Raw genomic sequence first — 25,127 nt, forward strand, 5'->3', positions numbered from 1 at the left:
ATGAAATCCCACGTCACTAGCTGAGGAACATGTACAAGCAAACGGGAAAGCCTGCTGGCAGAGGTTATTATGTATAATTGGGTATGGACAAATTAAGAAGACATGAAATACATCTCCACTGAGTTATGACAGCGTGGCTTCCGGTGCGCCCTGATGGTTGATATAAGCATTCTTCATAAAAATCTGCTGTCATCTACCAGGATGCTGAAGATGAAACGAGAGTGGACATTTCAGCAAGACAATGATCCCAAACACACAGCCAAGGACACTCAACAGGTTTCAGAGAAAGAAAATAAAGCTGCGAGAACTGCCCAGCCATGCACCAGAGTTGAATCCAATTGAAAATCTCTGGAAAGAAAATCAGAGTTCATAGAAGTGGCCCATGGAACCTTCAAGATTTGAAAACCATTTGCGTGGAAGAATGGGCCAAAATCACACCTGAGCAATGCATGCGACTAGTTTCTCCAAACAGGAGGCGTCTTAAAGTTGTCATTTCCAACAAAGGCTTTTGTAAAAAAGTATTAAACACATTTCAGTATGCGTGTTCAATACTTTTTCCCTGTGCCATTTCACACTGGTCCCAACAAGCAACACTTAGAGGTGGAGAAGATATGTATATTCATTTTATATACACACATATATATATATATATATATATATATATATATATATATATATATATATAATTAATTTGATATAAAGAAGGCACTCACCAGACTTATAATGAATTACAAAAAAAATAAGAATTTACTTACCGATAATTCTATTTCTCATAGTCCGTAGTGGATGCTGGGGACTCCGTCAGGACCATGGGGAATAGCGGCTCCGCAGGAGAGAGGCACAAAAAGTAAGCTTTTAGGATCACATGGTGTGTACTGGCTCCTCCCCCTATGACCCTCCTCCAAGCCTCAGTTAGGTACTGTGCCCGGACGAGCGTACACAATAAGGAAGGATCTTGAATCCCGGGTAAGACTCATACCAGCCACACCAATCACACCGTACAACTTGTGATTTGAACCCAGTTAACAGTATGATAACAACGAAGAAGCCTCTGAAAAGATGGCTCACAACAATAATAACCCGATTTTTGTAACAATAACTATGTACAAGTATTGCAGACAATCCGCACTTGGGATGGGCGCCCAGCATCCACTACGGACTATGAGAAATAGAATTATCGGTAAGTAAATTCTTATTTTCTCTAACGTCCTAGTGGATGCTGGGGACTCCGTCAGGACCATGGGGATTATACCAAAGCTCCCAAACGGGCGGGAGAGTGCGGATGACTCTGCAGCACCGAATGAGAGAACTCCAGGTCCTCCTTAGCCAGAGTATCAAATTTGTAAAATTTTACAAACGTGTTCACCCCTGACCACGTAGCTGCTCGGCAAAGTTGTAATGCCGAAACCCCTCGGGCAGCCGCCCAAGATGAGCCCACCTTCATTGTGGAGTGGGCATTTACAGATTTAGGCTGTGGCAGGCCTGCCACAGAATGTGCAAGTTGGATTGTGCTACAGATCCAACGAGCAATCGTCTGCTTAGACGCAGGAGCACCCATCTTGTTGGGTGCATACAGGATAAACAGCGAGTCAGATTTTCTGACTCCAGCCATCCTTGAAATATATATTTTCAATGCTCTGACAACGTCCAGCAACTTGGAGTCCTCCAAGTCGCTAGTAGCCGCAGGCACCACAATAGGCTGGTTCAAGTGAAAAGCCGAAACCACCTTAGGCAGAAACCGGGGACGCGTCCGCAGTTCTGCCCTGTCCGAATGGAAAATCAGATATGGGCTTTTGTACGATAAAGCCGCCAACTCTGACACTCTCCTGGCTGAAGCCAGGGCCAGTAGCATGGTTACTTTCCATGCAAGATACTTCAAATCTACCGATTTGAGCGGCTCAAACCAATGGGATTTGAGAAAATCCAAAACTACGTTGAGATCCCACGGTGCCACTGGAGGCACAATCGGGGGCTGTATATGTAGTACACCTTTGACAAAGGTTTGTACTTCAGGCACTGAAGCCAATTCTTTCTGGAAGAAAATCGATAAGGCCGAAATTTGAACCTTAATAGACCCCAATTTGAGGCCCATAGACAATCCTGCCTGCAGGAAATGTAGGAATCGACCCAATTGAAATTCCTCCGTTGGGGCCTTCTTGGCCTCACACCACGCAACATATTTTCTCCAAATGCGGTGATAATGTTGTGCGGTCACTTCCTTCCTGGCTTTAATCAAGGTAGGAATAACTTCCTCTGGAATGCCCTTTTCTTTTAGAATCCGGCGTTCAACCGCCATGCCGTCAAACGCAGTCGCGGTAAGTCTTGGAACATACAAGGTCCTTGCTGAAGCAGATCCCTTCTTAACGGTAGAGGCCACGGCTCTTCCGTGAGCATCTCTTGAAGTTCCGGTTACCAAGTCCTTCTCGGCCAATCCGGAGCCACGAGTATTGTTCTTACTCCCCGTAGCCGTATAATTCTCAGTACCTTTGGTATGAGAGGCAGAGGAGGAAACACATACACGGACTGGTACACCCACGGTGTTACCAGAGCGTCCACAGCTATTGCCTGAGGGTCACTTGACCTGGCGCAATATCTGTCCAGTTTCTTGCCGAGGCGGGACGCCATCATGTCCACCTTTGGTTTTTCCCAACGGTTCACAATCATGTGGAAGACTTCTGGATGAAGTCCCCACTCTCCCGGGTGGAGGTCGTGTCTGCTGAGGAAGTCTGCTTCCCAGTTGTCCACTCCCGGAATGAACACTGCTGACAGTGCTATGACATGATTTTCCGCCCAGCGAAGAATCCTTGCAGCTTCTTTCATTGCTCTTCTGCTTCTCGTGCCGCCCTGTCTGTTTACGTGGGCGACTGCCGTGATGTTGTCCGACTGGATCAACACCGGCTGACCCTGAAGCAGCGGTTTTGCCAGGCTTAGAGCATTGTAAATCGCTCTTAGCTCCAGTATATTTATGTGAAGAGACGTCTCCAGGTTTGACCACACGCCCTGGAAGTTTCTTCCCTGTGTGACTGCTCCCCAGCCTCGTAGGCTGGCATCCGTAGTCACCAGGACCCAGTCCTGTATGCCGAATCTGCGGCCCTCCAACAGATGGGCACTCTGCAACCACCACAGAAGAGACACCCCTGTTCTTGGTGACAGTGTTATCCGCTGATGCATGTGCAGATGCGATCCGGACCATTTGTCCAGCAGATCCCACTGAAATATTCGTGCGTGGAATCTGCCGAATGGAATTGCTTCGTAAGAAGCCACCATCTCTCCCAGGACTCTTGTGCATTGATGTACTGACACATTTCCTGGTTTTAGGAGGTTCCTGACAAGTTCGGATAACTCCCTTGCTTTCTCCTCTGGGAGAAACCCCTTTTTCTGAACAGTGTCCAGAATCATTCCCAGGAACAGCAGACGAGTCGTCGGGGTCAATTGAGATTTTGGAAGATTCAGAATCCACCCGTGTTGTTGAAGCACTACTTGGGTTAGTGCTACTCCGACTTCCAGCTGTTCTCTGGACCTTGCCCTTATCAGGAGATCGTCCAAGTAAGGGATAATTAATACGCCTTTTCTTCGTAGAAGAACCATCATTTCGGCCATTACCTTGGTAAAGACCCGAGGTGCCGTGGACAAACCAAACGGCAGCGTTTGAAACTGATAATGACAGTTTTGTATCACGAACCTGAGATACCCTTGGTGTGAAGGGTAAATTGGGACATGCAGATAAGCATCTTTTATGTCCAGGGACACCATGAAGTCCCCTTCTTCCAGATTCGCTATCACTGCTCTGAGTGACTCCATCTTGAACTTGAATTTCTGTATGTACAGGTTCAAGGATTTCAGATTTAGAATAGGTCTTACCGAACCGTCCGGCTTCGGTACCACAAATAGTGTGGAATAATACCCCTTTCCCTGTTGTAGGAGGGGTACCTTGACTATCACCTGCTGAGAATACAGCTTGTGAATGGCTTCCAATACCGTCGCCCTTTCTGAGGGAGACGTTGGTAAAGCAGACTTTAGGAACCGGCGAGGGGGAGACTTTTCGAATTCCAACTTGTAACCCTAAGATACTACCTGCAGGATCCAAGGGACCACCTGTGAGCGCGCCCACTGTGTGCTGAAAATCTTTAGTCGACTCCCCACCGCCCCTGAGTCCGCTTGCACAGCCCCAGCGTCATGCTGAGGGCTTTGTAGAAGCCGGGGAGGGCTTCTGTTCGTGGGAAGTAGTTGCTTGCCGCAACCTCTTACCCCTTCCTTTGCCTCTGGGCAAATATGACTGTCCTTTTGCCCGCTTGTTCTTATAGGAACGAAAGGACTGCGGCTGAAAAGACGGTGTCTTTTTCTGTTGGGAGGTGACCTGAGGTAAAAAAAGTGGATTTTCCGGCTGTTGCCGTGGCCACCAGATCCGATAGACCGACCCCAAATAATTCCTCTCCTTTATTCGGCAATACTTCCATATGCCGTTTGGAATCCGCATCACCTGACCACTGTCGCGTCCATAAACTTCTTCTGGCAGATATGGACATCGCACTTACTCTCGATGCCAGAGTGCAAATATCCCTCTGAGCATCTCGCATATAAAGAAAAGCATCCTTTAATTGCTCTATAGTCAATAAAATACTGTCCCTATCCAGGGTATCAATATTTTCAGTCAGGGAATCCGACCACACCACCCCAGCACTGCACATCCAGGCTGAGGCTATTGCTGGTCGCAGTATAACACCAGTATGTGTGTATATACTCTTCAGGGTAGTTTCCAGCCTCCTATCAGCTGGATCCTTGAGGGCGGCCGTATCAGGAGACGGTAACGCCACTTGTTTTGATAAGCGTGTGAGCGCCTTATCCACCCTAGGGGGTGTTTCCCAGCGCGCCCTAACCTCTGGTGGGAAAGGGTATAATGCCAATAACTTCTTTGAAATTAGCAGTTTTCTATCGGGGTTAACCCACGCTTCATCACACACGTCATTCAATTCCTCTGATTCTGGAAAAGCTACAGGTAGTTTTTTCACACCCCACATAATACCCCCTTTTGAGGTACCTGCAGTATCAGAGATATGCAAAGCCTCCTTCATTGCCGTGATCATATAACGTGTGGCCCTATTGGAAAATACGTTTATTTCTTCACCGTCGACACTAGATTCATCTGTGTCGGTACCTGTCTGAGGTAAGGGACGTTTTACAGCCCCTGACGGTGCCTGAGACGCCTGGACAGGTACTAACTGGTTTTCCGGCCGTCTCATGTCGTCAACTGACTTTTGCAGCGTGCTAACATTATCACGTAATTCCATAATTAAAGCCATCCATTCCGGTGTCGACTCCCTAGGGGGTGACATCACCATTACCGGCAATTGCTCCGCCTCCACACCAACATCGTCCTCATACATGTCGACACACACGTACCGACACACAGCAGACACACAGGGAATGCTCTTATCGAAGACAGGACCCCACTAGCCCTTTGGGGAGACAGAGGGAGAGTTTGCCAGCACACACCCAAGCGCTATAAAAATGTATATAAACAACCCTAAAAGGTGTTGTTTCTGTTATATGCGCTTAATATATAAAAATATCGCCAAAATATGCCCCCCTTCTCTGTTTTACCCTGTTTCTGTAGTGCAGTGCAGGGGAGAGTCCTGGGAGCCTTCCTCACAGCGGAGCTGAGCAGGAAAATGGCGCTGTGTGCTGAGGAGAATAGGCCCCGCCCCCTAAAACGGCGGGCTTTTCTCCCGGAGTTTGCGATATATGGCAGGGGTTAAATACATCCATATAGCCTCAAGGGCTATATGTGATGTATTTTAGCCATAGAAAAAGGTATTATACATTGCTGCCCAGGGCGCCCCCCCCAGCGCCCTGCACCCTCAGTGACCGCTGGTGTGAAGTGTGCCGACAACAATGGCGCACAGCTGCAGTGCTGTGCGCTACCTTATGAAGACTGAAAGTCTTCTGCCGCCTGTTTCCGGACCTCTGGACCTCTTCAACTTCGGCATCTGCAAGGGGGGTCGGCGGCACGGCTCCGGGACCGGACTCCATGGCTGGGCCTGTGTTCGATCCCTCTGGAGCTAATGGTGTCCAGTAGCCTAAGAAGCAAATCCATCCTGCACGCAGGTGAGTTTACTTCTCTCCCCTAAGTCCCTCGTAGCAGTGAGCCTGTTGCCAGCAGGACTCACTGAAAATAAGAAACCTAAAAAAACTTTTTCTAAGCAGCTCTTTATGAGAGCCACCTAGATTGCACCCTGCTCGGACGGGCACAAAAACCTAACTGAGGCTTGGAGGAGGGTCATAGGGGGAGGAGCCAGTACACACCATGTGATCCTAAAAGCTTACTTTTTGTGCCCTGTCTCCTGCGGAGCCGCTATTCCCCATGGTCCTGACGGAGTCCCCAGCATCCACTAGGACGTTAGAGAAAGTCTATTTATCAAACCTCACATCAGCAGCTTAATCATGGTTGGTCGACGTTTCGGTCCCAAACCGTACCTTTTTCCAGACCAGAATGTACAATCGTCAGAATCCCAAACGTGATTCTGACGATTGTACATTCTGGTCTGGAAAAAGGTCCGGTGATTCTGACGATTGTACATTCTGGTCGTACCTGGAAAAAGGTACGGTTTGGGACCGAAACGTCGACCAACCATGATTAAGCTGCTGATGTGAGGTTTGATAAATGGACTTTTTTTGTAATTCACTATAAGTCTGGTGAGTGCCTTCTTTATATCAAATTAACTATATATATATATATATATATATATATATATATATATATATATATATATATATATATATAATATAAGATTTTACTTACCGATAAATCTATTTCTCGTAGTCCGTAGTGGATGCTGGGGACTCCGTCAGGACCATGGGGATTAGCGGCTCCGCAGGAGACAGGGCACAAAAATAAAGCTTTAGGATCAGGTGGTGTGCACTGGCTCCTCCCCCTATGACCCTCCTCCAAGCCTCAGTTAGGATACTGTGCCCGGACGAGCGTACACAATAAGGAAGGATTTTGAATCCCGGGTAAGACTCATACCAGCCACACCAATCACACCGTACAACTTGTGATCTGAACCCAGTTAACAGTATGACAACGTAGGAGCCTCTGAACAGACGGCTCACAACAAGAACAACCCGATTTTTTTGTAACAATAACTATGTACAAGTATTGCAGACAATCCGCACTTGGGATGGGCGCCCAGCATCCACTACGGACTACGAGAAATAGATTTATCGGTAAGTAAAATCTTATTTTCTCTAACGTCCTAGTGGATGCTGGGGACTCCGTCAGGACCATGGGAATTATACCAAAGCTCCCAAACGGGCGGGAGAGTGCGGATGACTCTGCAGCACCGAATGAGAGAACTCCAGGTCCTCTTTAGCCAGGGTATCAAATTTGTAGAATTTTACAAACGTGTTCTCCCCCGACCACGTAGCTGCTCGGCAGAGTTGTAATGCCGAGACCCCTCGGGTAGCCGCCCAGGATGAGCCCACCTTCCTTGTGGAATGGGCCTTGACAGATTTAGGCTGTGGCAGGCCTGCCACAGAATGTGCAAGTTGAATTGTGCTACAAATCCAACGAGCAATCGTCTGCTTAGAAGCAGGAGCACCCAGCTTGTTGGGTGCATACAGTATAAACAGCGAGTCAGATTTTCTGACTCCAGCCGTCCTTGAAATATATATTTTCAATGCCCTGACAACGTCCAGCAACTTGGAATCCTCCAAATCGCTAGTAGCCGCAGGCACCACAATAGGCTGGTTTAGGTGAAACGCTGACACCACCTTAGGCAGAAAATGAGGACGCGTCCGCAGTTCTGCCCTGTCCGAATGGAAAATCAGATATGGGCTTTTATACGATAAAGCCGCCAATTCTGACACTCTCCTGGCTGAAGCCAGGGCCAGTAGCATGGTTACTTTCCATGTAAGATATTTCAAATCCGCCGATTTGAGTGGCTCAAACCAATGGGATTTGAGAAAATCCAAAACTACATTAAGGTCCCACGGAGCCACTGGGGGCACAACCGGGGGCTGTATATGTAGTACTCCTTTTACAAAAGTCTGGACTTCAGGAACTGAAGCCAATTCTTTCTGGAAGAAAATCGACAGGGCCGAAATTTGAACCTTAATGGACCCCAATTTGAGGCCCATAGACAATCCTGTTTGCAGGAAATGTAGGAATCGACCCAATTGAAATTCCTCCGTGGGGGCCTTCCTGGCCTCACACCACGCAACATATTTTCTCCAAATGCGGTGATAATGTTGTGCAGTCACCTCCTTCCTGGCTTTAACCAGTGTAGGAATGACCTCTTCTGGAATGCCTTTTTCCCTTAGAATTCGGCGTTCAACCGCCACGCCGTCAAACGCAGCCGCGGTAAGTCTTGGAATAGACACGGTCCCTGCTGAATCAGGTCCCGTCTTAGAGGTAGAGGCCACGGATTTTCCGTGAGCATCTCCTGAAGTTCCGGGTACCAAGTTCTTCTTGGCCAATCCGGAGCCACGAGTATCGTTCTTACTCCCCCTTTGCCGTATAATTCTCAGTACTTTGGGTATGAGAGGCAGAGAAGGAAACACATACACTGACTGGAACACCCACGGTGTTACCAGAGCGTCCACAGCTATTGCCTGAGGGTCTCTTGACCTGGCGCAATACCTGTCCAGTTTTTTGTTGAGGCGAGACGCCATCATATCCACCTTTGGTTTTTCCCAACGGTTCACAATCATGTGGAAGACTTCTGGATGAAGTCCCCACTCTCCCGGGTGTAGATCGTGTCTGCTGAGGAAGTCTGCTTCCCAGTTGTCCACTCCCGGAATGAACACTGCTGACAGTGCTATCACATGATCTTCCGCCCAGCGAAGAATCCTTGCAGCTTCTGCCATTGCTCTCCTGCTTCTTGTGCCGCCCTGTCTGTTTACGTGGGCGACTGCCGTGATGTTGTCCGACTGGATCAACACCGGCTGACCCTGAAGCAGGGGTTTTGCCAGGCTTAGAGCATTGTAAATCGCTCTTAGCTCCAGTATATTTATGTGAAGAGACATCTCCAGGCTTGACCATACTCCCTGGAAGTTTCTTCCCTGTGTGACCGCTCCCCAGCCTCTCAGACTGGCATCCGTGGTCACCAGGACCCAGTCCTGTATGCCGAATCTGCGGCCTTCTAACAAATGAGCACTCTGCAACCACCACAGAAGAGACACCCTTGTCCGTGGCGATAAGGTTATCCGCTGATGCATCTGCAGATGCGATCCGGACCATTTGTCCAGCAGATCCCACTGAAAAGTTTGTGCGTGGAATCTGCCGAATGGGATTGCTTCGTAAGAAGCCACCATCTTTCCCAGGACTCTTGTGCATTGATGCACAGACACTTTTCCTGGTTTTAGGAGGTTCCTGACAAGTTCGGATAACTCCTTGGCTTTCTCCTCCGGAAGAAACACCTTTTTCTGAACCGTGTCCAGAATCATTCCCAGGAACAGCAGACGTGTTGTCGGGGTCAACTGAGATTTTGGAAAATTCAGAATCCACCCGTGTTGTTGCAGCACTACTTGGGTTAGTGCTACTCCGTCCTCCAGCTGTTCTCTGGACCTTGCCCTTATCAGGAGATCGTCCAAGTAAGGGATAATTAATACGCCTCTTCTTCGCAGAAGAATCATCATTTCGGCCATTACCTTGGTAAAGACCCGAGGTGCCGTGGACAATCCAAACGGCAGCGTCTGAAACTGATAATGACAGTTTTGCACCACGAACCTGAGGTACCCTTGATGTGAAGGGCAAATTGGGACATGCAGGTAAGCATCTTTTATGTCCAGGGACACCATAAAGTCCCCTTCTTCCAGATTCGCTATCACTGCTCTGAGTGATTCCATCTTGAACTTGAATTTTTGTATGTACAGGTTCAAAGATTTCAGATTTAGAATAGGTCTTACCGAGTCGTCCGGCTTCGGTACCACAAATAGCGTGGAGTAATACCCCTTTTCCTGTTGTAGGAGGGGTACCTTGACTATCACCTGCTGAGAAAACAGCTTGTGAATGGCTTCCAATACCGTCGCCCTGTCTGAGGGAGACGTTGGCAAAGCAGACTTTAGGAACCGGCGAGGGGGAGACTTCTCGAATTCCAACCTGTAACCCTGAGATACTACCTGCAGGATCCAGGGGTCCACCTGTGAGCAAGCCCACTGCGCGCTGAAATTCTTGAGTCGACCCCCCGCCGTTCCTGAGTCCGCTTGTAAAGCCCCAGCGTCATGCTGAGGGCTTTGCAGAACCCGCGGAGGGCTTCTGTTCCTGGGAAGGAGCTGCTTGCTGCCCTCTCTTACCCTTTCCTCTGCCTCGGAGCAGATATGACTGTCCTTTTGCCCGCTTCTTATAGGACCGAAAGGACTGCGGCTGAAAAGACGGTGTCTTTTTCTGTTGGGAGGGGGTCTGAGGTAAAAAGGTGGATTTCCCGGCAGTTGCCGTGGCCACCAAATCCGATAGACCGACGCCAAATAATTCCTCCCCTTTATACGGCAATACTTCCATATGCCGTTTGGAATCCGCATCACCTGACCACTGTCGTGCCCATAAACTTCTTCTGGCAGATATGGACATCGCACTTACTCTCGATGCCCGAGTGCAAATATCCCTCTGAGCATCTCGCATATAAAGAAAAGCATCCTTTAATTGCTCTAAAGTCTGTAAAATACTGTCCCTATCCAGGGTATCAATATTTTCAGTCAGGGAATCCGACCAGACCACCCCAGCACTGCACATCCAGGCTGAGGCGATGGCTGGTCGCAGTATAACACCAGTATGTGTGTATATACTTTTTAGGGTAGTTTCCAGCCTCCTATCAGCTGGATCCTTGAGGGCGGCCGTATCAGGAGACGGTAACGCCACTTGTTTTGATAAGCGTGTGAGCGCCTTATCCACCTTAGGGGGTGTTTCCCAGCGCTTCCTAACCTCTGGCGGGAAAGGGTATAATGCCAATAACTTTTTTGAAATTAGCACTTTTCTATCTGGGTTAACCCACGCTTCATCACATACATCATTCAATTCCTCTGATTCAGGAAAAACTACAGGTAGTTTTTTCACCCCCCACATAATACCCCTTTTTGTGGTACTTGTAGTATCAGAGATATGCAAAGCCTCCTTCATTGCCGTGATCATATAACGTGTGGCCCTTCTGGAAAATACGTTTGTTTCTTCACCGTCGACACTAGATTCAGTGTCCGTGTCTGGGTCTGTGTCGACCGACTGAGGTAAAGGGCGTTTTACAGCCCCTGACGGTGTCTGAGACGCCTGGGCAGGTACTAACTGGTTTTCCGGGCGTCTTATGTCGTCAACTGATTTTTGTAATGTGCTGACATTATCACGTAATTCCATAAACAAAGCCATCCATTCCGGTGTCGACTCCCTGGGGGGTGACATCACCATTACCGGCAATTGCTCTGCCTCCACACCAACATCGTCCTCATACATGTCGACACACACGTACCGACACACAGCAGACACACAGGGAATGCTCTATTGAAGACAGGACCCCACTAGCCCTTTGGGGAGACAGAGGGAGAGTTTGCCAGCACACACCCAAGCGCTATAATATATATGGGAACAACCCTATATAAGTGTTGTATCCTTATAGCAGCTGAAATATAGTAATATCGCCAAAAAAAGTGCCCCCCCCTCTCTGTTTTACCCTGTTTCTGTAGTGCAGTGCAGGGGAGAGTCCTGGGAGCCTTCCTCACAGCGGAGCTGAGCAGGAAAATGGCGCTGTGTGCTGAGGAGATTAAGCCCCGCCCCCTATTTCGGCGGGCTCTTCTCCGGAGTTTGTGAGATCTGGCAGGGGTTAAATACATCCATATAGCCTCAAGGGCTATATGTGATGTATTTTTTAGCCATAAAAAGGTATTATACATTGCTGCCCAGGGCGCCCCCCCAGCGCCCTGCACCCTCCGTGACCGCTGTGTGAAGTGTGCTGACAACAATGGCGCACAGCTGCAGTGCTGTGCGCTACCTCAGGAAGACTGAAAAGTCTTCTGCCGCCTGCTTCTGGACCTCTTCCATCTTCGGCATCTGCAAGGGGGGTCGGCGGCGCGGCTCTGGGACCGGACTCCATGGCTGGGCCTGTGTTCGATCCCTCTGGAGCTAATGGTGTCCAGTAGCCTAAGAAGCCAATCCATCCTGCACGCAGGTGAGTTGACTTCTCTCCCCTAAGTCCCTCGATGCAGTGAGCCTGTTGCCAGCAGGACTCACTGAAAATAAAAAACCTAAAAACTTTTTCTAAGCAGCTCTTTAGGAGAGCCACCTAGATTGCACCCTGCTCGGACGGGCACAAAAACCTAACTGAGGCTTGGAGGAGGGTCATAGGGGGAGGAGCCAGTGCACACCACCTGATCCTAAAGCTTTATTTTTGTGCCCTGTCTCCTGCGGAGCCGCTAATCCCCATGGTCCTGACGGAGTCCCCAGCATCCACTAGGACGTTCGAGAAATATATATATATATATATATATATATATATATATATATATATATATATATATATATATATATATACATACACACACACACACACACACACACACACACACATACATATACATATATACATATACACACATACATACACATATATACATATACACACACACAGGTTGAGTATCCCATATCTAAATATTCCGAAATACTCCGAAATACGGACTTTTTTGAGTAAGAGTGAGATAGTGAAACCTTTGTTTTTTGATGGCTCAATGTACACAAACTTTGTTTAATACACAAAGTTATTAAAAATATTGTATTAAATGTCCTTCAGGCTGTGTGTATAAGGTGTATATGAAACATAAATGAATTGTGTGAATGTACACACTTTGTTTAATGCACAAAGTTATAAAAAATATTGGCTAAAATTACATTCAGGCTGTGTGTACAGTATATGGTGTATATGTAACAAATGCATTCTGTGCTTAGATTTAGGTCCCATCACCATGATATCTCACTATGGTATGCAATTATTCCAAAATACGGAAAAACCCATATCCAAAATACCTCTGGTCCCAAGCATTTTGGATAAGGGAGACTCAACCTGTGTATATATAAAATTTGATATAAAGAAGGCACTCACCAGACTTATACTGAATTACAAAAAAAGTCTATTTATCAAACCTCACATCAGCAGCTTAATCATGGTTGGTCGACGTTTCGGTCCCAAACCGTACCTTTTTCCAGACCAGAATGTACAATCGTCAGAATCACCGGATCTTTTTCCAGACCAGAATGTACAATTGTCAGAATCACGTTTGTGATTCTGACGATTGTACATTCTGGTCTGGAAAAAGGTACGGTTTGGGACCGAAACGTCGACCAACCATGATTAAGCTGCTGATGTGAGGTTTGATAAATAGACTTTTTTTGTAATTCATTATAAGTCTGGTGAGTGCCTTCTTTATATCAAATTAATTATAATATGGGACCTTGTGGAAACAAGTTTTCTCCCTGGAATTCTGGCACCCCAGCAGACATTATTGGATACACAGTGAGTGCCACTTCAATTGTTCTGGGGAATATATATATATATATATATATATATATATATATATATATATATATATACACACATACATACATACATACACACACACACACACACACAGGGGATGCGGTACTCTAATTGGGGTTCCACGTGCTGAAGCGTAAAATTTAACACCAGAAAAATATAGCCAATAAACCATACTAAAAACAAAACTATTCTAATTTCAACCTTTTCATGTGGCCGTTGGACTCCAGCTAGTGGGGAGAGGAGCCCCTAGGCAGGAAACCCAGAACAGGACCAGCCAAGAGGAGTGGAGAGACCAGGAGTACTCCACCATGTCCGGGAAACCTTCTGTTGACTTGCTGCTCAAAATGGCTACCCTGTGTGCACGGAGTCCCTGGTGGTGTAGCGGTGGCATGGAGAAGACTGTGCTCCGATGTCCAGTACCTCCGGCGACTGCCTACACCCACCGACGGTGATCGCCGCCTCAGTGCCGTCTTCCGGAGACCAGGAGCCGTTTACCTGTCTCCGTGCACAGCCGCAGCTACCTGATGTGCAGAGGACATGGCTAGGGTCCGTGGTTTTGAGGTCAGTGTGCTAGACGCCAGCGGGTGGTATCCGGAGCAGTTACAGGAAGCTTTAGTAACTTCTTCCACCGACTGCTCAAAGTGAAAAGAAATTGAAGAAATAACAGGGCCCACAACCAAAGCGTGCCCTATACTTGCAGGCACCAAGGATAAGCTCATCTCCAGGGTTCAGACGTGCAATAGGGGAGGTGGAGCTTGTGCTGCAGTTTAGAAAGGAACTACTTGGTGCCCAGCCTCAGCGCTCTACAACCCACAGTCCCAGTGTCCACCGTGGCATAAAAGAAGTAGTACAGTAGTTACATTCTCAGATAACGCACACTGTCAGGACAATGGGCGAGATTCAAAAGTTATAACTCTCGATCTCCCGTCTAAAGTGACAGGAGATTGCAGGGGGCGATATACAAATGTCCCCCGTTTTCGCACTGATCGCGCCCATAGCAGTCGGGTTTAGCCGTGTAAAGCGTTCCTGACGTCCGGCTCAACCGCAGCATGCTGCGGTCTGACCCGACGGGACCCACTTAGCCGCAGCCTTATGGCTCCATTTAATAACAAGGGATTGGCTTGTTATCGCTCATTACTAATGGTGCTCCAACCAATCAACTTCTATTATTTTTCAAACACAGCCTGTAAAATGACAGTTAGGAGCGGATTTGTTAGCGTACCACTTCAGATTAGCAATAACTGATAACAAGCATATCACTCATTATTAATTGGGGTGCTATTTTACATATTTTTTGGCATATAATGTAACTAGAAGTAGTACCTGAACTATAAATATAACTCATTCAAGAGATCAATGGGGAAAAAACAAAACATATCTGATCAGTGTGCACCCCAAACACAGCTATTTTTAGCTCTGTGTGTACATTCTTCAAAAGGAATCAGGTCAGGCATCTTCATTTTAAGCAGCGTATGAGACTCCCGAATCTGGCAGTTGCAGGAGCAACTGAAACAGCGTATTAGCTAAAGATCCTGCAAACACCAATATTGGGTGATCGGCACGGTAATTGTATATTGGAAGTGTAACCAGCTTTAGAGTGGACAATCACCCAATTAATCTTTTCATAACATGGTTTCCAAATGACTAAAAAGAGGATTTTGGTACTTACCGATAAATCCATTTCTCTGAATCCTCTAGGGGACACTGGAGTTCCTCTTAGACATTAGGGGTGTGAAGCTTGCAACCGGAGGTGTGGCACAAATCTAAAAAAAAAAATTTGCATTGTCTGCACAGCCGGCTCCTCCCCCTTCACGCCCCTCATGCCTCAGTTTTGAAAATTTGACTGAGACACGAGGACACGATACGAGAGCACCCAGCGAGGAACCAAACTGTACAACATGCCAAACAGCATCCAAGAAACTTCTTTAACCAAAAAACCAACGCTGTTTGTACGAATAGATGAACAAGAACTATGAACACAGCAGGATTGACAGCACAGAGGCGGGCGTCCAGTGTCCCCTAGAGGATTCAGAGAAATGGATTTATCGGTAAGTACCAAAATCCTCTTTTCTTTCATCCACTAGGGGACACTGGAGTTCCTCTTAGACATTAGGGGACGTCCCAAAGTTATCTCCCAGGGAGGGAGTGCTGTCTGTTGCCTGCAATACCAAACGTCCGAACTTAGAATCTTCGGACGCAAAGGTATCCACCTTGTAAAATTTCGCGAACGTGTGGGCCGAGGACCACGTCGCCGCTCTGCAAAGTTGAGTAGTGGAAACCCCTCTGGCAGCCTCCCAGGAGGCACCCACCGAGCGAGTGGTATGAGCACTTAGCCGTAAAGGAACCTGTTTACCACAGGAAATATAAGCTTGCCTAATGGCAAGTCTAATCCATCGAGACAGGGACTGCTTAGAAGCCGGTCAACCCTTCTTTGAGCCATCATAAAGAACGAACAAATGGTCTGACTTCCGGAAGGACGATGTAACCTGTACGTACACCCTTAAAGCTCGGACAACATCCAAGGACACATCCCCATCCGCGAGACACTTGAAAGATGGGACCACAATTGGTTGGTTTACCTGAAAACCTGAAACAACCTTAGGAAGGAAATCTGCTCTTGTACAGAGGTCCGCCCGATCCCCATGAAAAATCAAAAAGGGACTCCTACACGATAGGGCTCCTAACTCAGAGATCCGCCTAGCCTAATCTAACGCTAGCAACACCTTACCTTCCAAGAAAGACATTTTAGGTCTGGCCTTGGTAACGGCTCAACCAAAGGTGATCTCAAAAAATCTAACACCCAATTTAGATCCCATGGTGCCGTGGGGGTACGAAAAGGGGGCTGTATCTGTAACACCCCCTGTAAAAAGATTTGAACTTCTGGCAAGGATGCCAACCGTTGTTGAAAAAGAATGGGAAAAGCAGACACCTGGACCTTCAGAGATCCCAATCGCAGACCTAAGGTTAGTCCGGCTTGCAGGGAGAGTAAAAGTCTGGATAAGTGGAAGGTCTTCGAATCCCATCCACGTTCCTGACACCAGTTTATGCATTTCTTCCAAATTCTGTAGTAATGCCCAGCTGTGACTGGCTTCCTAGCCGCAATCATTGTAGGAATAGCCATTCTAGGTATTCCTCTGTTCCTTAAGATCCGGGTTTCAACAGCCACTCCATCAAACACAGTTTGTTCAGGTCTGGGTGAAGAAACGGTCCTTGAGACAGTAGGTCCTCTCTTTGAGGCAACCGCCAAGGGTCCTTTGACAGCAACCCTTGTAGGTCCGAGTACTAACTCCTGCGTGGCCAAGCCGGTGCGATTAGAATCGCCTACACTCGTTCTCGTTTTAACCTCTTCACTACCTGTGGTATGAGTGGGAAGGGTGGAAAGATATAAATCCTTTCGTAACCCCAAGGAACCGTTAACACATGTACTCCTTCTGCTGCAGTACCCCTTGTCCTGGATACATATCTGGGCAGCTGGTGGTTCTGCCTCGACGCCCTGAGGTCGATCTGCGGAAGGCCCCATCTCCTCACTACCATCTTGAAGATCCGTGGGTGACGACACCACACTCCCGGATGCCTGTCCTGGCGACTGAGATAATCTGCTTCCCAGTTTTCTACACCTGGAATGAATATGGCTAAGAGGATGATGTTTCGCCTTTCCGCCCACAACAGGATCCTTGTTGATCCCTTTAACGCCATTTTGCTCTTTGTTCCCCCTTGACGGTTTATGTAAGCAGTTGTTGTGGCATCGTCCGACTGTATCCGTACATACTGACCTACGACCAGATCTTCGGCCAAGCGAAGTGCATTGTAAACAGCTCTTAGCTCGAGAATGTTTATGGGTAATCTGCTCTCCTGTGACGTCCAGTTTTCCTGAAATTGATGGTCTTCCAGGACGGTACCCCAACCTCTGAGACTGGCGTCCGTTGTCAGAATCCTCCAGTCTCAAATGCCGAATCCTTTCCCTGCTGCGAGATTCTTGTGCACCTACCGCCATGTCAGGGAGACACGTACTTGTGGTTGAAGGCGAATTCTCCGATGAAGTAGCCAATGCGAACTTGCTCCTTGAGCAATGAGATTTATCTGAAAAGGTCGGGAATGAAGTTTGCCGTACTGGATAACTTCGAACGAAGCTACCATCTTCCCGAGAAGTTGTACACAGAGGTGCAGAGAAACCGTCGGTGCCCTTAGTACCGGAGTCACCAACTTCCGAATATCCTGAATCTAGGCTTTTGGCAGAAAAAAAATCTCAATTTCACTGTATCCAATAAAAGACCTAGGAACTGAATCCATTGAGTTGGAATGAGGTTGTTGAATCAGAAATTGGTGAGATGTCTGAGCATCCTTTATCAGCTTCTCCTGAGGCCTTGATTAGGAGATCGTCCAGATAAGGTAATATCGTGACCCCCAGTAGCCTTAATTCTGCTACCATGACCGCCTTGATCTTCGTGAAGATCCTTGGGGCAGATGATAGGCCGAATGGTAGAGCTCTGAATTGGTAATGATCCCTCACCAGTGCAACTCTAGGTAAGCTTGGTGAGGGAACCAAACAGGGATATGTAGGTATGCATCCCTTATGTCTATGGACACCTTGAACTCTCCCTGCCATGGCTGACTGGATTGATTCCATATTGAATTTGTAAGCCCTTAGAACTGGATTAAAGCTTTTAAATTGAGTATCAGCCTGACCGTCCCATCCGGTTTTGGCACGACAAAAAGACTGGAATAGGACCCCGTTCCTCTCTGACAGGCGGGAACTGGAACAGTAACCTCGGACCGTAGTAATTTCTGAACTGCCGTCAGTAGTGCTTCTGCCTTCTGAGGGCACCGAGGTAAACCCGTTGTAAAAAAACTGACTGTGAGGTCTTCTTGGAATTCTATTCTGTGTGAGTTATGTTGTTTATCCAACATTCTGGTGAGGTGTTGGCCCATACGTCCTGAAAACCTCCCAGACGCGCGCCCACCAGGGGGGACCCCAGGTGAGTTCGGAGACCGTCTGTCACGGTCTTGTCAGCAGGTTTCTCCTGCTTTCTGGGTGTTGCCTGTGAGCGGCCTCTACCTCTGCCCCCACGTGCCGGCGTCCGAAATCTCTTCCTCGGGCTCGAAGGACTGAGATCTGATCCAATTAAACAGTGGACCCGAATAATTCTCGTATAAGGAGTAGGTAGGAATGTAAGCTTCCTTGCCGTAGCCTGCGCAATCCAGTTGTCCAACTCTGGACCGAAAGGCCTTTCACTCCCAAAGGGAATGGATTCCACCGTCCCGGTCATTCTCGGAGCCATAAAATCCGTCCGGCCGATATGGAGATGCGCGATGCAATCCTGTTAGCATACCTCGAGGTCTGACACAAGTATGAAACGGATACTCGAATGTGTTCCGCCAGTTGGGTAATCTCTTTCAAGCTATTTTTCACCTCCATAGCCTGTAAAATACGGCTCGCCCATGCTCCCATGGCCTTGTTAACCCAAACACAGATGAGCGTAGGTCTCTGTGCCTGTCACAAAAAACGACTTTAAAGCCATGTCAACCTTTCGGTCTGAAACATTTCTAGTGAGGCAACTACTACCGGCGGAGTTCCCCATGTATCCATTACCCCTTCAGGTAAAGGGTAAGTTGCTTGAAACTTTTTTGGAAATTTAAAGCGTTTGCCAGCTTGTTTCCAAGCCTCCTCCATTTGAGATTGGAGAGATTTATAAATGGGAAACACTGCTGAACGGCCCTTTGGGATTTGAACCATTGAATTCTTCAGGCTCCGTTACCTCTTCTACCCTAGAGTTTAGGAGCTCCTTCATCGCTTCACTTAAAGACTCAAGACCTGAGATTGCCCTGTCCTCTTGTGGAAAATCGGCATCTAGGGTAGATTCAATAAACGCACCCTTGCGGTATAATATGAATAGTTTCTTTAAACTGCCTTGCGCACATTTGTTACTGTATGTGCGGGCGGCGTCAACTTAAAGAGAAATTCCCTCGTTTTAAAGAATCCCTCAACCCATTCCGATTGTTGCGTGATTTTCCCATGACCTAGCTGGAGCACTGCTCCCAGGTGGAGCGTCCTTGTCAAGCAGGAGTCGCACACCCCGGAGCTGCCAACCTGCGTGCTCTGTTACATGTCGTACAAACATAACTGGTGCCTGGCTTCTACCGTCTCTCGGTGCTTTAGGCATGTTTAAATCCCCTACCAGGGTATTACGCTGCACTTTCACCCTTTAACTCAGGAAGAGAAAGGCTGCGAGAGATGACGGAAGCGAAGGTATCGGACCAGACTGGGAGTACTGTTCACTTCTTTACATAGAAAAAGGAAGAAGACACATTGATAAATAATAAAAATTTAAAAATTAAAAATATAAATGTAAACTCCCGCCGACATCTTTTTGTAACCTCCCACTGCCACATAGCTACGATGGTAAAGTTGGCTTCACTTGCTTCCTCGTATTTTCAGTAGGATCTTTGCACCAGAATTCCTTTGAAAATAAATCATAGATATTATATCACAGGAGATCCTCAGTATTTTCATAAATACATATTCAGCAGGTTTCTCCTATTTTCACCAGGAGAGGGTGCTGTTTGCACACATAGATTGCTGTTTGCACACAGATTTTCACCAGGAGAGGGTGCTGTTTGCACACATAGAATTTACTGGTGACTGTAAAGCTAGAATAGGGGGAGGCTCCAATGTACTTTGGCGCCTGTAATAAATCCTAAGATGGCCGCCAATGCAAAATTTTGGACATCTCATTGAGAAGGGGGGTCTTTCATCGGTAAGTGTAAAACACGGGCTGCACATGATGCTTCCTGTTGCATCCCCTTGTGCTTTCAGTGCCCGCCCGAAGCTGAGTAAATCTCCTCAGCTGCGCTTACTGCAGCGTCTCTCCCCCGCCTCCGGCGGCTGAGGTTATTAGCTCAGCCGCGCGGTATTGTGATCTGCCATTTGGCGCGCGCGCTGGGACCGCTGTAATGTCCCGTAGCGGCGCCTCTCTAACGCTGACAGGGTAGCCTCGCTGCGCTGTTGAAGGGGTCCAGTCTGCCTCACACTGTTGTGCTGTCCAGCGCGCTGCAGTGGGGTCTGCTATTAACTATTAAGTGGCCATGGGCTCTGAGAATTACACGTCAGCTGCTATGCTGGTTACTGTATACATTAAACAGTTTTCTTCAATACTCACAGACCTGAGTTAAAGAGGATCTCCTGTGAGAGATGCAGATCCCTTCAAAAGGGATCTTTGTCTCTCAGTATTATTGAGCTTTGTCCCCCTTTTCCTAGAGACACGCAGCCCTTTACCATCCTGTCGAGAGATTCCGGTCCATTCAATAGGGATCGTTGTCTCTCCTAAATCTGTGGCTTTTGTCTCCCTTTTCATTAGGGTGACGCAGCCTATATCAAGAAAAAATAAAATATAAAATAAAAGAAAATTTAGTCAGGAGCTCTGTGCTCCCACGTGCTGTACCTCCAGCACAATTTTCAAAACTGAGGCATGAGGGGCGTGAAGGGGGAGGAGCCGGCTGTGCAGACAATGCTAAAAAAAATTTTTAGATTGTGCCACACCTCCGGTTGCAAGCTTCACACCCCTAATGTCTAAGAGGAACTCCAGTGTCCCCTAGTGGATGAAAGAGAAATTAAATTCATGACACCTTACAGCTTATCCGCAGTACTAAAAGGTAACTTCTCTCCAGTCCAACAACACTGCTAGGGTAAAGTACAAAACGGAGAGAAATCCTTGCTCCCTACCAAAACCAGCAGAGGGGAAAGTGGAGATTAGTGTAATTGGCTGAATTTTCCAGGTGACAAGTATTTGGGGTAACACAGCTAAAGAATATACATTGCCTCAGCAGAAAGAAAAAATAAGAATTTACTCACCGGTAATTCTATTTCTCGTAGTCCGTAGTGGATGCTGGGAACTCCGTAAGGACCATGGGGAATAGCGGGCTCCGAAGGAGGCTGGGCACTCTAGAAAGATCTTAGACTACCTGGTGTGCACTGGCTCCTCCCACTATGACCCTCCTCCAAGCCTCAGTTAGGTACTGTGCCCGGACGAGCGTACACAATAAGGAAGGATTTTGAATCCCGGGTAAGACTCATACCAGCCACACCAATCACACCGTACAACTCGTGATATGAAACACAGTTAACAGTATGAAACAATAGAGCCTCTCAACAGATGGCTCAACAATAACCCGATTTAGTTAACCATAACTATGTACAAGTATTGCAGTTAAACCGCACTTGGGATGGGCGCCCAGCATCCACTACGGACTACGAGAAATAGAATTACCGGTGAGTAAATTCTTATTTTCTCTAACGTCCTAGTGGATGCTGGGAACTCCGTAAGGACCATGGGGATTATACCAAAGCTCCCAAACGGGCGGGAGAGTGCGGATGACTCTGCAGCACTGAATGAGAGAACTCCAGGTCCTCCTCAGCCAGGGTATCAAATTTGTAGAATTTTTGCAAACGTGTTTGCCCCTGACCAAGTAGCTGCTCGGCAAAGTTGTAAAGCCGAGACCTCTCGGGCAGCCGCCCAAGATGAGCCCACCTTCCTTGTGGAATGGGCATTGACAGATTTTGGCTGTGGCAGGCCTGCCACAGTATGTGCAAGCTGAATTGTACTACAAATCCAACGAGCAATAGTCTGCTTAGAAGCAGGAGCACCCAGCTTGTTAGGTGCATATAGGATAAACAGCGAGTCAGATTTTCTGACTCTAGCCGTTCTGGAAACATATATTTTCAGTGCCCTGACAACGTCTAGCAACTTGGAGTCCTCCAAGTCCCTAGTAGCCTAGGCACCACAATAGGCTGGTTCAGGTGAAACGCTGACACCACCTTTGGGAGAAACTGGGGACGAGTCCTCAATTCTGCCCTATCCATATGGAAAATCAAATAAGGGCTTTTACAAGACAAAGCCGCCAACTTTGATACTCGCCTGGCAGAAGCCAAGGCCAATAACATAACCACCTTCCACGTGAGATATTTCAGATCCACGGTTTTTAGTGGTTCAAACCAATGTGATTTTAAGAAACTCAACACCACGTTGAGATCCCAAGGTGCCACAGGAGGCACAAACGGGGGCTGACTCTGCAGCACTCCTTTTATAAATGTCTGAACTTCAGGTACTGAAGCCAGTTCTTTTTGAAAGAAAATCGACAGAGCCGAGATCTGTACCTTAATGGAACCCAATTTAAGGCCCATAGTCACTCCTGCTTGCAGGAAATGCAGAAATCGACCTAGTTGAAATTCCTCTGTTGGGGCCCTTTCGGCCTCACACCATGCAACATATTTTCGCCATATGCGGTGATAATGAGTTGCTGTAACCTCTTTCCTGGCTTTAGTAAGCGTAGGAATGACTTCCTCCGGAATGCCCTTTTCCTTCAGGATCCGGCGTTCAACCGCCATGCCGACAAACGCAGCCGCGGTAAGTCTTGGAACAGACAGGGCCCCTGCTGCCGCAGGTCCTGTCTGAGTGGCAGAGGCCATGGGTCCTCTGATATAAATTCTTGAAGTTCTGGGTACCAAGCTCTTCTTGGCCATCCACGAGTATCGTTCTTACTCCTCGCCTTCTTATTATTCTCAGTACCTTTGGTATGAGAGGCAGAGGGGAGAACACATAAACCGACTGGTACACCCACGGTGTTACCAGAGCGTCCATAGCTATCGCCTGAGGGTCCCTTGACCCGGTGCAATATCTTTTATAGCTTTTTGTTGAGGCGGGACGCCATCATGTCCACCTGTGGCCTTTCCCAATGGTGTACAATCCTATTGGAAGACTTCTGGAGGAAGTCCCCATTCTCCCGGGTGGAGGTCGTGTCTGTTGAGAAGATCTGCTTCCCAGTTGTCCACTCCGGGAATGAACACTGCTGACAGTGCTAACACATGATTTTCCGCCTGTCGGAGAATCCTTGTGGCTTCTGCCATCGCCATCCTGCTTCTTGTGCCGCCCTGTTGGTTTACATGGGCGACTGCCGTGATGTTGTCTGATTGGATCAGTACCGGCTGGTTTTGAAGCAGAGGCCTTGCCGGCCTCAGGGCATTGTAAATGGCCCTCAGGTCCAGAATATTTATGTGTAGGGAAATAACCTGACTTGACCAAAGTCCCTGGAAATTTCTTCCCTGTGTGACTGCCTCCCAGCCTCAAAGGCTGGAATCCATGGTCACTAGGACCTAGTCCTGTATGCCGAACCTGCGGCCCTCTTGAAGATGGGCACTCTGCAGCCACCACAGTAGAGATACCCTGGTCCTTGGAGACAGGGTTATCAGCCTATGCATCGGAAGATGCGATCCGGACCACTTGTCCAACAGGTCCCTCTGAAAAGTTCTTGTATGGAACCTGCCTAATGGGATTGCTTCGTAGGAAGCTACCATTTTTCCCAGGACTCGCGTGCAATGATGCACCGCTACCTATTTTGGCTTCAGGAGGTCTCTGACTAGAGATGACAACTCCTTGGCTTTCTCCTCCGGGAGAAACACTATTTCTGGTTTATGTCCAGAACCATCCCCAGGAACAGTAGACGTGTCATAGGAACCAGCTGTGACTTTGGACTGTTTAGAATCCAACCATGCTGTTGTAGCACTTTCCAAAATAGTGCTACCCCGATTACCAACTGCTCCTTGGACTTCGCCCTTATAACGAGATTGTCCAAGTACGGGATAATTACAACTCCCTTTTTTTGAAGGAGTATCAACATTTCGGCCATTACCTTGATAAAACACCCTCGGTGCCATGTACAGTCCAAACGGCAGTGTCTGGACTTGGTAATGGTAATCCTGTACCACAAATCTGAGGTACTCCTGGCGAGGATGGTAAATGGGGACATGCAGGTAAGCATCCTTGATGTCCCAGGATACCATGTAATCCCCCTCGTCCAGGCTTGGAATAACCGCCCTGAGCGATTCCATCTTGAACTTGAATTTTTGTGTTCAAGGATTTTAAATATAAAATGGGTCACACCGAACCATGCGGTTTCGGTACCCCAACCCGTGTGGAATAGTAACCCCGTCCTTGTTGAAGTAGGGGCACCTTGAGTATTACCTGCTGGGAATACCGCTTATTAATTGCCTCTAGCACAGCCTCCCTGCCTGAGGGAGTTGTCAGCAAGGCATATTTTAGGAAACGGCTGGGGGGAGACATCTCGAATTCCAGCTTGTACCCCTGAAATACTACTTGAAAGAAACAGGGATCCACCTGTGAGCGAGCCCACTAATTGCTGAAATTTTTGAGACGGCCCCCCACCGTACCTGGCTACACCTGTGGAGCACCCGCGTCATGGTGTGGCCTCACAGGAGGCGGGGGAAGAATCTCGATTCTGGGAACAGGCTGACTGGTGCAGCTTTTTTCCCTCTACCCTTGTCTCTGTACAGAAAGGAAGCGCCATTTGACCCGCTTGCTTTTCTGAAGCCGAAAGGACTGTACCTTTGTCTGTGAGGAAACCTGAGGTAAAATTATTTCTTCCCAGCAGTTGCTGTGGATACGAGGTCCCAGAGACCATCCCCAAATAATTCCTCACCCTTATAAGGCTCTCTATGCGCTTTTTAAGTCAGCGTCACCTGTCCAGTGACAGTTCTCTAATACCCTCCTGACAGAATGGACATTACATTTATTTTGGATGCCAGCCGGCAAAATATCCCTCTGT

At 47.8% G+C, this 25,127-nt stretch overlaps 1 protein-coding gene across 7 annotated transcripts in view; it reads right to left on the reverse strand.

The window, feature by feature from the left end:
- The window catches only part of UBE3A (ubiquitin protein ligase E3A), a 114,348-nt gene that overhangs the window by 42,339 nt on the left and 46,882 nt on the right, over positions 1 to 25,127 (reverse strand). The gene's annotated exons all lie outside the window — the stretch shown is intronic.

The sequence above is a fragment of the Pseudophryne corroboree genome, chromosome 2, assembly GCF_028390025.1.
Source record: "Pseudophryne corroboree isolate aPseCor3 chromosome 2, aPseCor3.hap2, whole genome shotgun sequence".
Taxonomy (NCBI): Eukaryota; Metazoa; Chordata; class Amphibia; order Anura; family Myobatrachidae; genus Pseudophryne; species Pseudophryne corroboree.